Below are 15158 nucleotides of genomic sequence, written 5' to 3' on the forward strand. Positions count from 1 at the left end.
TCTTTGTCCATGATATTAGCCAATGGTTCCCAAGCATTTTCTTCTGGTCCGTATCCCTCCCATGGCAGGAGGTATTCCCAAACTTTGCCTCTCTTTCTTACATCAAGGATGGCATCAACCTTGTATTCGATGTCTTCTTCTGCATCAACAGGGGTTGGTTCAGGTGTCTTGGTGGAGAACTCGCTAAGAACAAGCGGTTTCAGCAGTGAAAATGTGGAAAGCATTATGAATCTTCATAGCTGGAGGAAGTTTCAGACTATAGGTGAGTGAGCCCAACCGTCGGAGAATAGGAAAGGGACCGACAAAGCGTGGAGCAAAGCAAGCCGAAGGAAATTTAAGTCTCAGATGTTTGGTAGAGAGCCACACTCTAACACCAGGCTGGAATTCAGGAGCCTTGCTATGGTGAGCGTCATAGCCTTTCTTTGCTCTTTGACTTGCTTGTTGGAGCATCTCTTTAGTCTTTCTCCAGAGCTGCTGTATATCTTTGGCAGTAGATTGAGCTGCCGGGGACGACACAAAAGTGGAAGTGGTAAAGGTGGTAATGGTTGTCATGTAGATCCAGTAGATGATGCTGGATGAGATGAGAATTGATGGCAAATTTAGCCCAGGGCAACAGATCAGCCCAGTCATTCTGTTGTAAACTGACATAAGCGTGGAGGAACTGTTTGAGAGTTCTATTCATTCTCTCAGTTTGGCCATTCGACTGAGGATGGTACGCAGAGGTGAAGTCAAGTGTGATATCAAATTTTTTACACAAGGCTTTCCAGAACTTAGCTGTAAATTGAGCTCCTCTGTCAGAAACAATATGTTTAGGCATGCCATGTAGGTGAATGATGTGACTGATGAATAACTTAGCAAGTTCCATTGCTGATGGCAAGCCAGGGAGAGCCACGAAGTGAGCCATCTTCGAAAATCGATCCACTGTAACCCAGATGGTATTGTTACCTCCAGGGAGTGGCAGGTCCACCACAAAATCTGTTGCAATATGGGTCCAGGGCTCATCCGGTGCTGGCAAGGGTTGAAGCAGGCCCCAAGGATGCCAGGCAGAGGTTTCTGTCTGGCACAATTAGAACAGGAGGCTACGTAAGCTAGAGTGTCTTCCTTCATGGTGGGCCACCAATAGTACTTTTGTAGCTTGGCCAGTGTTCGCCGCTGACCAGGGTGTCCAGCCAGTTTCGAATCATGAGCCCATCTTAGCAGTTTCTTTCTTAAGTTGTGGGGTGCAATGGTCTTGCACGGGGTTCTTGTACCGGGTGTAAAGCTGAGAGGACCACTCGCTTTGGGTCAGTAATATGCTGAGGTTCATCAGGAACGCCTTCTGAGAGGAAGAACTGAGATAATGCAGAGAAGACGGGTGACGTCACGAACCTGAATGGCGGTCTGAGTCAGTTGCTCCGGAGTGCCTAACGCTATCATTGCAGAGAATCGAGCCCCATCCGTCCTTCACCGCATCTAGGCGATCATATCGATACCCTAGAACTTAATAGTTATGGCATCCAAACGCAAGGGACCCGATTTGCGGCAGTTTACTTACGCGAAGGGGAAAGATGAAGAGGGGCCCACTGAGGGCCGCGATACCCCGGACGAGATCGCCCCTGTGATGGAGGGCGAAAATTCCGAATCGGAGCTGGGACAGCGAGAAACCAATATCCCTACCCGAGATGAATTTCGCCGCTGGTTCCAAGATCTCCGTCAGGATATGAAAACCAATAAAAGAGAGATGTTGGCGAAAATGGCGGAACTGTGGGAAGATATGGTGGACATTGGCCGGCGCGTTGATGAGTGCGATATCCGTCTGGAGGGACAAGAACTGCGCCTGGATAAGCTGCAGGAAGAGGAGGCTTCTCTCAGCCAAAAATGCGTCGAAGTCACAGCAAAATTGGAGGATCTAGAGAATAGAAGTCGCAGATGCAATCTGTGATTTCAGGGCGTCCCAGAGACAGAACTATATGTTGACTGCGGGGCAGTGGTGCGATCACTATGTAAATTCTTTCTCTCACCAGAAACGTCGGGGGAACCGCTGGAATCAGAGCCGGACATAGCGATCGAAAGGGCGCATCGAACCCTGGGTCCCCGGGGCAATAACCAGCCGCACTATATCATAGCCTGCTTTTTGAGATTCCCAATTAAGGAAAAGATACTGGCAGTGGCGCGAAGGCAGCAATCCTGGCAGTGGGAGTCGCACCAAATCGCGGTGTATGCAGATATATCTTCCATCACCCTGAAAAAACGGCAAGAATACCAACCCGTAACAGCGGTGCTACGAAGGGAGAAACTTAGATACCGCTGGTTGTTCCCGGGGGGTATAGCAGTCACCATCCAAGGCGTCACATCTAAGGCCCTCAGCGTCTCGGAAGCGGCGGCCATTTTGACGACTGCAGGCTTTCCAGTTAAAGTCCCAGCGCCGCAACCACAACATGAGAGGCCAGAGGTAAGAAGATGGCAGCGGGTGGAGTATGGAGGACGCCGGTTGCGCCGGAATGCCAGTGGACAGATCTTGGAGGCGGTGGAGAAGCGAGATGGAACCTGAAGTGGTTCTCCCCGTTTGACTTGCTGAGTATTTGTGCAAGAGTTAACTTTCCAGCGGGTTTTGGAGGTGAAGAAGCACCTGGATAGAGACGTACGCTTTGGTAGACTGGTCTTGAAAGGATGCACGTTGCATCTGGGGACAAAGTTAAATTGTTTAGAACATGTTTGATTACTGAAAGTTCGGTTCACAAATAGATTATGGTGGACGGCACTGGAGTAGCGGAGGGCCGCTACAGGGACTTCACTGGTCTCCTCTGCTTCGGCAGAAGCGCCATGCGGTTGTGGCGCATATATCAAAGGGGGGTAGGGGGGAGGGGGAGGGATAGGGGACAGGGGGGAATGTGGAAAGACAGGATAACAGTGAATTATGGCAAATGCAGGTCAGTTCAAGGGAATGGGGAGATCCAGTATTTGAAATGTGGGAGTGGATGGGTATTGTGGGCCATGATGGGTTTATGGTTTTGTATGTATGTTACCCATGTGACACCTGTGGCTCGTACATACTATGCTTGATGGCGGTACATATTTTCTCTCTTAATGTTAAGGGGCTCCACACCCCAAGAAAACGGCATCTCCTACATCATGATATTCAATCCCTAGGCGCCAAGAGGCGTCTGCAAGAGATTCACCTAACCAAAAGGTACGAGCATTTGCTCCACTGGCCAGAGTTCACCCACAAGGTTTTCTCGGCTGCCAAGCCGAAGGCTAAATATACAGGTGTCTGTATTCTTTTCTGTCGGGGGGAGGATTATGTTATACGCAAACATATCGGAGATGAGAATGGGCGATATGTGCTCGTATGTTTTGACTATCAAGGGACCACATATACCTTATTGAATATATATGCGCCTAATGATCACCAGAGGGATTTTTATTCCCAGCTTGATGTGTTACTAGACAAAGAAGGAGAGGGACTACTAATAGTTGTGGGCGATTTTAATTTGACCCTGGATCCCCTGTTAGACAACTCCAAGGGGGCTCAAGAAGGTTCCCGCCCTCACCGAAAACACCTGAAATCTCTTATGGATAAATGGAATTTGGTAGATCCCTGGAGACAGCAGAATCCAACGGGAAGAGAATATACGTTCTTTTCTGCCTCCCACCATTCATACTCCCGTATAGATTTATTTTTGCTTGATTCATTACTGGTGGACAGAATTGGGGATGTAGATGTACAGAATATCACGTGGTCTGATCATGCCTCCATAACTCTAAAGTTGCGGGGTAAGCATATCACAACAGGCATTAAAACCTGGAAGCTGAATGACACCTTATTGAGGGACGATAAATTTCGCCAACAGCTAATTGATGGCATTCAAGAGTACGTCACTCATAATAAAGGGGCGCCCACCCTGATCTGGGACTGCCTTAAAGCAGTCTTGAGAGGAAAATGTATATCTCAGGGAGCCTACATGAAACGTGCTAAACTAGCGCACAAGCAGTTGCTTCTCCAGAAGATTGAGACCCTGGCCAGGCTACACAAAAATACGCTTTCGGGGGCTATATATGCTTCATTACAACAGGCTCGAGCGGAATTGAAAACATTAGCCTCTGCAGAGTTGACGGACAAATTAAAAATGTTGAATTTAGAAAGATATGCTTGGGGAAATAGGTCCGGGAAACTTCTGGCCAGATTTTTAAACCATAGGCAAACACAGAATCAAATTTTGGGAATCCGAGCTGTAGGCGGAGATTTGTTAACATCCCCCCCGGATATCCGCAAGAGATTTCAGGAATTCTATGGTACCCTATATTCCGCTGAAACTCATATTACTGATGCCCAGATTCGGGGCTATCTTGACAGTGTTACCCTCCCTGTTTTAACACCAGAAGAACGGAATAGGCTAGACCAAGAGATCACAACCCTGGAAATGCAGTGGGCTATTAAGGATCTCAAGGCAAATAAGGCTCCTGGCCTCGATGGCTATACGCCCTATTTTTACAAAACATTGTCCGACTCTTTAACCCCATTACTTGGGGAGTTATTCAACTCCCTACGAGATGGGGATCCCTTGAGATCAGGATCTAATGAAGCCGGAATCACCATCCTTGGGAAACCGGGTAGAGATCCTACCCATTGTGGATCTTATCGGCCCATATCACTTCTTAACATTGACCTTAAACTTTTAGCTAAAATTATGGCAAATCGGATGAATAGTGTCATGGGGAAGTTGGTACACACGGATCAAGCAGGGTTTATACCTGGCAGAATGGCAGCGGACAACATCCATAAAATAGTAGATTTAATTTGGTGGGCCAGAAGGGAGGGAGAGCCGATGGTCTTGCTTTCTGTAGATGCGGAGAAGGCCTTCGACATGGTGCACTGGCAGTTTTTATTTCAGACCTTGAGGGCCATGAATTTTGGGGATAAATTTTTAACATGGTTGCAGTTACTGTATACCAACCCCACGGCTCGCGTAAAAGTCAATGGAATCTATTCAGAAGCATTTAATATTCAGAGGGGAACTAGACAAGGATGTCCCCTGTCACCATTATTGTTCGCCTTGTTTCTGGAACCGCTGGCTACCACGGTACGGAATACTTCGCGGATAAGAGGGGTAGAGATAGGGGACGGGTCCTATAAAATGTCCATGTTTGCGGACGACATTTTGTTTACCCTGACTAAGCCGTCCACATCGTTAAAAGGGGCTTTGGAAGCCTTAAGTAATTTTGGTGCGGTTTCCGGATTTAAGCTCAACATAGATAAATCCGAGATTCTTAATGTTACCCTGTCTAACTCTGAGCTTTTGGACCTTAAACAACAGTTTCAGTTCAGGTGGGCGCCCTCAAAAATAAAATATTTAGGAGTATACATTAGTAAAGATCCAGCGGAGTTATATCAGCTGAACTACCCACCCCTAATTCATAAAATCTTTGATGATCTGGATCGCTGGTCTGAACTCTACCTTTCTTGGACGGGGAGGATAACGTCTGTAAAAATGAATGTTCTTCCCCGTCTTGGATATTTGTTTCAGGCGCTCCCGATTCATATCCCTGATGTGATGGTAAATGGTTGGTAGAAACGTATCTTTTCATACATCTGGAAACGACGTCCCCCGAGGGTTTCTAGAACAGTCTTGTACCGACCTCGGATGCGGGGAGGATTGGGAGTCCCCAACTTGAGGTGGTACCTGGTAGCGTCCCAATTAAGAGCTCTATTCGACTGGCACAGATTAAAAGAGCAGAAACAATGGGCGGTAATTGCACAAGAGCGGGCTGGTGTGACCCCACTTAGTTCCCTGCTCTGGCAGCCTAAAAGAATGCGCCCTCCCTTGGGACAGGCTACTGCCTCGACTATCCATACAGTCATGATTTGGGACAAGTGGAGGATACAGTTGACAGGAGACAGACGGTACTATTATAGTTCCAGCTTTCAAACGAACTCTAAATTCCCTTTGGGCATGGTATCTAAAACATTTGGAAGTTGGTATAAGAAAGGAATTAAAAGCTTTGGCCAATTATGGGGATTGGAGGGACTTATCCCATTCGCATCCTTACAGGAGATGTATGGCTTACCATCGGGAGATGTGTTTTTATACCTACAAATTAGACACTTTTTTCAGGCGGAGAAGGTGGGGGGGGATATGGCACTTGGTAAGACATAATTCGAGTCTTGGTGTGACCAAGCAGATACCTTGAGGAAAGCTATCTCGCAGGTTTATAATTATCTTAATAAGGACCATAAAGTTAAACCAGCATATATGCAAGCCTGGGAGAGAGATTTGACACGATCCTTGTCGGACGAGACATGGGATCAGATATTTGCAAGCACAAAAAAAGGCCTACCTTATTCACAGTTGCTAGAGAATAGATACAAGATATTATTACGATGGTATTATACGCCTTCTAGGTTACACAAGTTTAACTCCACCTATGATAACCGGTGCTGGAAAGGGTGCGGGGAGGAAGGTACGTTCTACCATATGTGGTGGACTTGCCCCAATTTAATGAAATTTTGGGATGACTTGACTTCACTCCGTCGAGCGGTACTGGGGGTAGAGATAGTCCTCGCACCAGAACAAGTGTTATTGAATCTTCCGTTTGATCTGACAGTACTACAGGGAAAATTAGCTACCTATATCATATCTGCTGCAAAATGCCAGATTGCCCTGGAATGGAAATTGCATGGTCCTATTGCTTTTGAGAAAATTCATGGCAGGCTGCAGACCCTTAGTCTTTTACATGATAGTGTTAGTTCCTTAAGAGCCTGTGAGGTGGCCTCATCTCGGAGGGTGTGGCAGCCGTATAGGGATTGGCAAGCACAACAAAGACCATAGGACTTCTCATTCATATAATACTTTTACCAAACGACTGCATTGCCTGTGATTTCTTTTCACACAGTTTATTCCTTATCTTTATAAGCATATGGAGGGGTGGGAGGGGGGAGGGAGGGAGTGGGTACTAAAGACAAGGGAGTTGTTGCACACAGGTATATAAATTGAACGATATCTATTGTTTTGATAACATATCTTTATTGTTCATTGTTTATTCGTTCATGCCACAGTTGTATGTTCTATGCACAATTTCAATAAAAAAAACTTTAATTACAAAAAAAAGAACTGAGATAATGCACCTGCTCTGACATTCTTGTCACCAGGGTGATATTTTAGTACAAAGTCAAATCTGTTGAAGAACAGGGACCATCTCGCTTGTCTATGGTTGAGGTGTTGAGCGTGACAGAGGTACTCCAGATTTTTGTGATCAGTATAGACAGTTATCTGATGTCGTGCACCTTAAAGCCAGGGGCGCCATTCTTCAAATGCCATTTTTATTGCCAATAGTTCTTTATCCCCAATGCCGCAGTTCTTCTCCGCAGGCAAGAAGCATCGGGAAAAGAACGAATAGGAGTGCAAGGTCTTTGAATCACCAGTCTGGCTTAGCACGGCCCCAACACCTACATCAGAGGCATCGACTTCCACAATGAAGGGTCGAGTAGGGTCAGGATGGCAAAGATATGGTTTGCTTTGAAAGACGTCTTTTAACTTCTGGAATGCAGTAACAGCTTCAGTAGACCAATTAGTGGTGTTGGCTCCCTTCTTAGTCATTGCTGTTAATGGAACAGTCATTGAAGAGTAATTTTTAATAAAGGTCCAGTAGTAGTTGGTAAATCCCAAAAATCATCTTAGAGCTTTCAGACCAGTGGGTTGTGGCCATTTTTGAATACTCTCAAGCTTCTGAGGATCCATTCGAAATCCCTTGTTTGAGATGATGTAACCTAAGAAGGGCACGGATTCCTTATGAAATTCACATTTAGCCAGTTTGGCGTACAAATGTTTCTCGCAAAGTCTCTGCAGAACTCTTTTGACATCTTCCTGATGGGATTGCAGGTCATGAGAAACTATCAAGATATCGTCTAAGTAGACAACGACACATCGGTAGAGTAAATCACGCAAAATATCGTTCATCAAGTTCTGGAAGACAGCCGAGGCGTTGCACAAGCCGAAAGGCATCACCAGGTATTCAAAGTGTCCATCCCGGGTATTAAAAGCAGTCTTCCATTCATCGCCAGAGTGAATGCAAACTAAGTTATACGCTCCTTTGAGATCAAGCTTGGAGAATATCTTGGCTCCCTGTAACCTATCAAATAGCTCCGAGATGAGTGGTAAAGGGTAGAGTCCTTTATGGTGATCTCATTCAGACCTCTGTAGTCAATGCATGGACGTAACGTTCCATCCTTTTTTCCTACAAAGAAGAATTCTGCGCCAGCGGGAGATGTAGAGGGTCTTATGAAGCCTTTCTTGTGATTCTCCTGGATGTAATTCAACATTGCCTTACTCTCCACTATGGAAAGAGGGTAGACCCTTCCTTTGGGTGGCTCTGTATTGGGCTTCAAGTTAATTGCGCAGTCGTAGGATCTGTGTGGTGGTAACACATCAGCAGCTTCTTTTGATAATACATCTTGATAAGATGCATATTGAGGTGGCAACCCAGGCAACAATGGGGTAGTTGGCATGTATGGTATTGGAGAGACTTCCATTAGGCATTTGCCATGACAGTCTGGACCCCAACGTGAAAGTTCCAAGGTGGTCCAATTGAATTGTGGCATATGTATCTGCAGCCACAGTAACCCAAGTACCAAAGGGTGCATGGCCTTCTCTAACACAAAGAAGGAAATAGTCTCTGTATGAAGAGCACTGGTAAGCAAGCTCACTGGCTCAGTAAGCAAAGTTACTTCACCCGGTAAGGGCTCTCCATGAATAGAGGACAGAAGTAATGGAGACGTCATGGTAGTGGAAAGGATCTGTAAATGTTCCACTAGACGTTTCAAAATGAAATTCCCCCCTGCCCCAGAGTCCACTAAGGCAAGGGTCTGATATTCCAAAGGTCCGCAGATTAGGGATACTGGAAGAGAGAGTGGAGGAAAGGGTGCAGTTAGACCTAAGAAGAGTCCTCCCACAGGACTTAGGTCTGCTAGTTTCCCGGACATATAGGGCATGTCTGTAGAGCATGACCAGCTTGTCCACAATACATGCATAGTCCCAACCTCTTTCAGAATCGTCTCTCTTTAGAAGTCAGATGACTGCAGCCCAGTTGCATTGGTTCTTCTTCGCTAGCAACAGGTCCTGAGAGTGTAGGTTTGGGTGAAGGGTTGGCTCAAATCTCTCCCTGGACTGGTCTTCTGGGACTCTTGACCTCTTGAACTTTGTCCCGAATTTGGCGATCAATCTTCGCTGCCAACTGCATAAGTTCTGCTAAGGTCTCAGGCATCTCATGAGTCACCAGTTCATCTTTCAACCGGGAGTTCAGGCCTTCAAAAAATAGTGTTTTCAAACACCTAGAGTCCCAATGTAATTCAGAGGCCAGCGTCTTGAATTCAATGGCGAAGTCTGGTAAAGGTTTGTTACCTTGTTTTAGATGAACCAAGGCTGATCCTGCTGTCGCGTACTGGGCAGGGTCATCAAATACTGACTTAAACAGTTCAAGAAACCCGGCAAGATTATTCAGGATAGGGTCATTGCGCTCCCACAGAAGTGAGGCCCAAGCCAGAGCTCTTCCAACAAGATACGAAAGGATATAGGTGGTCTTGGCATACGCTGTAGGAAATGGTTAGGTTGCAGAGAAAAGTGCATGCAACATTGATTAATAAATCCTCTACATTTCCACACTTCACCTGAGAAGTGTGTTGGAGCAGATAGAGGCACTGTAGACTTGACCGTCACTCCTGGTGGTGTAACTTCTTTACCTGCGGCAGCCAGTGTATTCATCTGTGCGTGCAACTGATTAAAGGCAACAGTCAAGTTGTCTAACAAATTCTGTTGTTCGGAGATTCGCTGGGTCAGGCCCAGAATGGCCAGCAAAGCGGTGAGCTGAGCCGAATCCATGGAGTTGGCAATCTGTTATGGTTATGAGGTGTTGGAGTGGATTCTTGGGTACTGCAGTAATGGCCATTCCCTCGGGGAGGAGCCCCGTGAGGAACTGCAGTACCAGGCCAGACTCTATATAAGAAACACAGATCAGTTGATCTTTATTGTACAGCACGGTGGCACTGCCTGGGAAGCGGACAGCAGTGAAAGGTAGCTCCAGCAGTATTAGTCTAGGGATCCTCAGCAGAGAGGACCCATCTCACTCTTGAGTAGGTGAAGACAGCGCGGTGAACAGGAACAAGTCCAGGATGTAGAGCACTGAAGCTGTAAGTGAGATAGACTGATAGGTTAGTACTCACTGAAGCAGAAGCTGTATCTTTGGAAGTCCTGGCAGGCAGAAGTTGTAGAGTGGCAGGCACCAGATTAGGGAGAGCAGGCCTTCAAGGAGCGAGTACCTGGTATCCCAGGACAGGCACCTGAAAGAAAGCAGAAGGGCCCCTTAGAAGCAGGTACCCAAGTTAAAGTAGAATTACCCCGAAGGGCGGAGAGAGCATCCTGCGGCAGCTAGGAAGCGGCAGAGCAGCTTAGAACGGAGCAATTCCAATCCTTGCTAACTCAGTTTCTTAGCAAATGAAGGGCAGGCTAAATACCAGGATGTGCTGACGTCATTCGGAGGGGACGCCCCCGAGGTTCCCACCATGACGTGGATAAAGACGTGGGTGGCGTGCGCGCACATACCCTAGGAGGCCCTTAGGAAAACATGGCGAACGCCGTCGCCATTGCCGATCCAGGGACGCCGGGGAGAGCGGCATGAAGATGCGGTGGCAGCCAACTTCCCAAGGCTTGAGGAGAGAGAAGGAAGAAAGGTGAGGCACAAAGGTCGAAGCCGTCTGAGACCGACGGACGCACCATGGTGTTATCTTGAGACGGAGGCAGGTCTGTGATAAAATTGGTTGATATACTGGACCAGGGTTCGGTGGGTGTTGGAAGTGGTTGGAGAAGTCCCCATGGCTGACCCGTAGGTGGCTTTTGTTGTGCACATTCTGGGCATGAGTCCACATAATTGCGGGAATCAGTTACCATGCTGGGCCACCAGTAGAAGCATCTTAGCATTTCCAGGGTTCTGGCTCGACCAGGATGTCTAGCTAGCTTTGAGTCATGGGCCCAGCGGAGGACACGTTCATGTAGTTCGCGTGGCACGACAGTCTTTCCAGCAGGTACTGTGGTGGTAACCGCAAGGGATACACAGGCTGGGTCAATAATGTGTCTGGGGTATCCTCTGGCTCGAGGGAGCGTGAGAGTGCGTCTGCGTGGAAGTTCTTTGAGGCTGGCCAGTAGCACAGCTCGAAATTGAATTGCTCGAAGAATAGTGCCCATTGGGCTTGTCTAGGATTTAATAATTGCACCTCTTTTAGGTGCTCCAGATTCTTGTAATCTGTGAATATAGTAAATCTGTGTTGGGCACCTTCCAGCCAAGGGCGCCACTCCTGGAGTGCTAGTTTGACAGCTAAGAGTTCACAATCTCCGATGGTGTAGTTTTGTTCTGCTGGCGAAAATGTATGAGAATAAAAGGAGCACGGTACTAATGTACCTTTGGAGGAGTACTGACTCAACACCGCCCCGGCTCCAGTGGCGGGCGCGTTGACCTCCACAACAAAGGGGTGGTTTGGATCGGGGTGTCCTAAACAGGGACCAGAGCAGAAGGCTTCTTTTAACGCATGGAACACAGCTTGAGCTTGGGAACTCCAAACCCGGAGATTGGTTCCTTTCTTGGTCATTGCGGTGAGTGGAGCGGCTAATGTGGAGTAGTTGGCGATAAAGCTCCTATAGTAATTCGTGAAGCCAAGGAATCTTTGTAAGGCACAGAGGCCTACTGGCTGGGGCCAGTCACGAATTCCCTGAAGTTTTTAGGGATCCATTGTAAATCCTTGGTTGGAGGTGATATATCCCAGGAAGGGTAGACGATTCTGCTCAAAGATGCATTTCTCTAGTTTCGCGTACAGGTGATTCTCTCAGAGAACTGTTGAAGGACAATTCTGACATGGGAGCGATGGGATTTCAGATCATTTGAGAATATCAAGATGTCATCTAGGTACACCACCATGAATGAATAAAGTAGATCTCGGAGGATTTCATTCATCAGGCGTTGGAACACTGCAGGGGCGTTGCAAAGGCCGAAAGGCATCACTAAATACTCGTAGTGGCAATCCCTGTTGTTGAATGCGGTTTTCCATATGTCCTCGGGCTGGATGCGTACGAGGTTGTACGCTCCTCTTAGATCGAGTTTCGTGAAGATCTGGGCCCCTTGCAGGCGGTCAAACAACTCGCTGATAAGGGGTAATGGGTAGCGATCTTTGCGGGTGATGGCATTTAGTCCTCAGTAATCGATACAAGGATGGATTCCTCCATCCTTCTTCTTGACAAAGAAGAAGCCTGCTCCTGCTGGAGAGTCAGAGGGTCTAATGAACCCTTTTTCGAGGTTCTCCGTAATATATTCGGACATCGCCTGGGTCTCTGGAAGCGAGAGTGGATAGGTCCTACCTTTGGGAGGTGTAATACCAGGTAGAAGTTCGATAGGACAACTGTACTTTCGGAGTGGAGGTAGTGTATCTGCTTTTTGTTTTGAGAAGACGTCCTCGAAGTCAGAATACTGAGCCGATAGCCCGGCGAGGGTTGTAGTCTTCAGGATGGTCACTGCTGGGGATACTTGCTTGAAGCAGTGCTTCTGACATTGCGGGCCCCACTGAACCAGCTGGAGAGATTGCCAGTCAAATTGGGGTCCATGTTTTGAAGCCAAGGAAGGCCCAGTATGACTGGGTGTGTGGAATACTTCAAGACATACAAGGCTATTTCTTCCTTCTGGAGGATTCCCACTATGAGGCGGAATGCCACCGTGCGATGCGTGATGCGTCCGGGGAGATGTTCCCCTTGGATAGATGCGATGCAGAAAGACACCTCTAGGAGTTGTACAGGGATTTTCAAGAGGTTCACGATATCATCCATGATGAAACTGCCACTTGCTCCAATAAGAGCAGTGATGGCGAAGGAACAGGACTCCATGGAAAGGGTAACGGGCAGTAATAGTTGGGGGCCGGTGACAGTAGCGCCGAAGCTCGGGACCCCCGCCGGCTTAGGCCTTGAGGTTTTCTGGATGGACCGTTCAGGACTGCCTCAGGTGTCCGGAGGCACCGCAGTAGAGACAGAGGCCCTGCTTCTTGCGCCGAAGACGCTCTTCGGGAGACAACCGCCCACGGTTAACTTGCATCGGTTCCTCGGAGGAAGGAGGTGATGCCAGTAGAGCCTTCAACTGAGGGCTAAGGGCAGAAGGCTGGGATGTTTTCACTTCATGGTGCCGTTGCCGGAGCTGATGGTCAATTTTTGTTACGACTGTCGCTGCCCGACGTCTCCACTCCGCCCTCCTTAACCTCTTTGGTGACTCCTCCCGCGGTTGATGGACGTCTAGCTGCCGCAGTATCTGCCTGCCGTACTCTCCGACATCTCCGGTCCAGCTTGGGCGCTGCATCCCGCCATGTTGTTCAACTGCCAAAGGGCGCGCACACCGCGCGGCCCTGCTTCTTATTCCTTCTTTGACGCGAACCTCAGGGGCGTCCCCCTGTGATGATGTCACGCATCCTGGATACAAAAGCCTACTCTGCTGGCTAGCTAAACGAGTTAGCAAGGGACTCCTTACGTATGGGATTCGCTCTCCGTACCTAGCTACTCTGCCTCTCCTTATTGGACTTACTCTATTGGAGTACCCGCTCCTTGGTGGCCTCTCTCTTTTCTTCCAGGTCGCTGTCTGGAACCGGTACTCGCTCTTCGAGGGCCCATGTTCATGGACTCGCTGCCTGAGCTCTCTTCTGCTTGGAAGAAACCGCTGCCTACACCATTAGTGAGTTACCATTTAGACTCTCTCAGAGCTGTTCCCTGGAACCAGGTACTCGCTCCTCGAGGGCCTGCCTCTATTCCAGCTTCTGTGTTACCTTCCGGGAGAAACCGCTGTGCAAGTATTCAACCGAGGCTCCATACCAGAACCCTGTGTATACTCCACTGTACTCACTATCTCAGTTTCTCTCCACTACAGCACAGCCATTGAGGGATCGCTGTTCCAGTGTCCTGAGGGACTACAAGTCCAGCTGGGCTTCATCTCTACTCACTACTGCCACCTCTGGTGGCTTCTCAACTCTGTTTAATAAAAGATAATTCTGTGTTGTGTGTCCTAAAGCTGAGCCTGACCTGTGGCCCCTCACGGGACTTCCCCCTGTGGGCGTGGTCATCTGCCACAGTGTCCAAGGGTCAACCCAAAACCTTACAAACAATAACAATTTTCCCAGCGAGGGAAATCAAGTCCTCTAGAGATATAGGGATCTCACGGACAGCGAGCTCGTCTTTGAGAGCGGGAGATAGACCCTCTAGGTAGAGTGCCCGGAGGCAATCCTCTTGCCATCCCAGTTCCGTTGCCAGTGTCCGGAACTCCACCGTGAACTCAGAGAGGGATCTTGAGCCTTGACGGAGGTGGAGTAGGTGGTGACCCGCAACCGCCTGATGACCAGGATCTTCAAAGGTCCGTCTGAAAGCGGTGATGAACGCTGGAACAGGACTGGAACGAGACTGGAACAAAGACTGGAAACGCTGAGGCAAACCAGAAATCACGATGTGATCGACCCGATTGCCAAGGGAAGGAAGTGAAGGCAGGAGCTTCCTGTTATACTGTGCTCAATCAGGACGCGCCGCGGAGCTGGGATCTGCCCCTGGCCCTTTAAGGGGACGGGCGGTCGTGCGTGCGCACCTAGGGGCGGGGCCAACGCCACAGAGGATGCCGAGCCCTGCTGTAAGGCCTGGCTGGAGGTAGAAGGACTGGCGACCACCGCCGCAGGACACCGAGGCCTGGCTGTGCTTGCCGCCACTACAGGGGAGGACGACCCGGGACCTGTGGAGGAGTTAGAGAGGTGAGCAGGCCCGGGCGCAGGCCAAGCACAGATGGGACGCGCAACACAACGCCCACGGAGTCTAGGATCAAGCCTCTTTCAAGGTTCACCAACCCCCTGCTCGTCCACCTCAAACCAGGGGAGATGGCACCACCAGGACCTAACACCCCCTGGTAGGAATGCTAGAATGCAAAGAAAATTATTTCCTTCTTTTTTTTTCTATTCTCCAAAATGTAGGCTTTACATCTCTACCATCTGCTGGAAACAGAGAAATACTAAGGGACTGCAGGTGGTACAATAGGTTATATGGCAGTGTCAGTGAAACTTTTTTCTATGTCTCTATCTACTAGCAGGGAGGCAAAACCCAGGAGTTTGGACTGATCTGAGGTGTGAACAG

General features: G+C 48.5%; 1 protein-coding gene across 1 annotated transcript in view; it reads right to left on the bottom strand.

The window, feature by feature from the left end:
- CFAP47 (cilia and flagella associated protein 47) overlaps window positions 1-15158 on the bottom strand; it is a 1765744-nt gene that overhangs the window by 1709363 nt on the left and 41223 nt on the right. The window lies entirely within an intron of this gene.

Source organism: Rhinatrema bivittatum, chromosome 5 (assembly GCF_901001135.1).
Source record: "Rhinatrema bivittatum chromosome 5, aRhiBiv1.1, whole genome shotgun sequence".
Classification (NCBI taxonomy): domain Eukaryota; kingdom Metazoa; phylum Chordata; class Amphibia; order Gymnophiona; family Rhinatrematidae; genus Rhinatrema; species Rhinatrema bivittatum.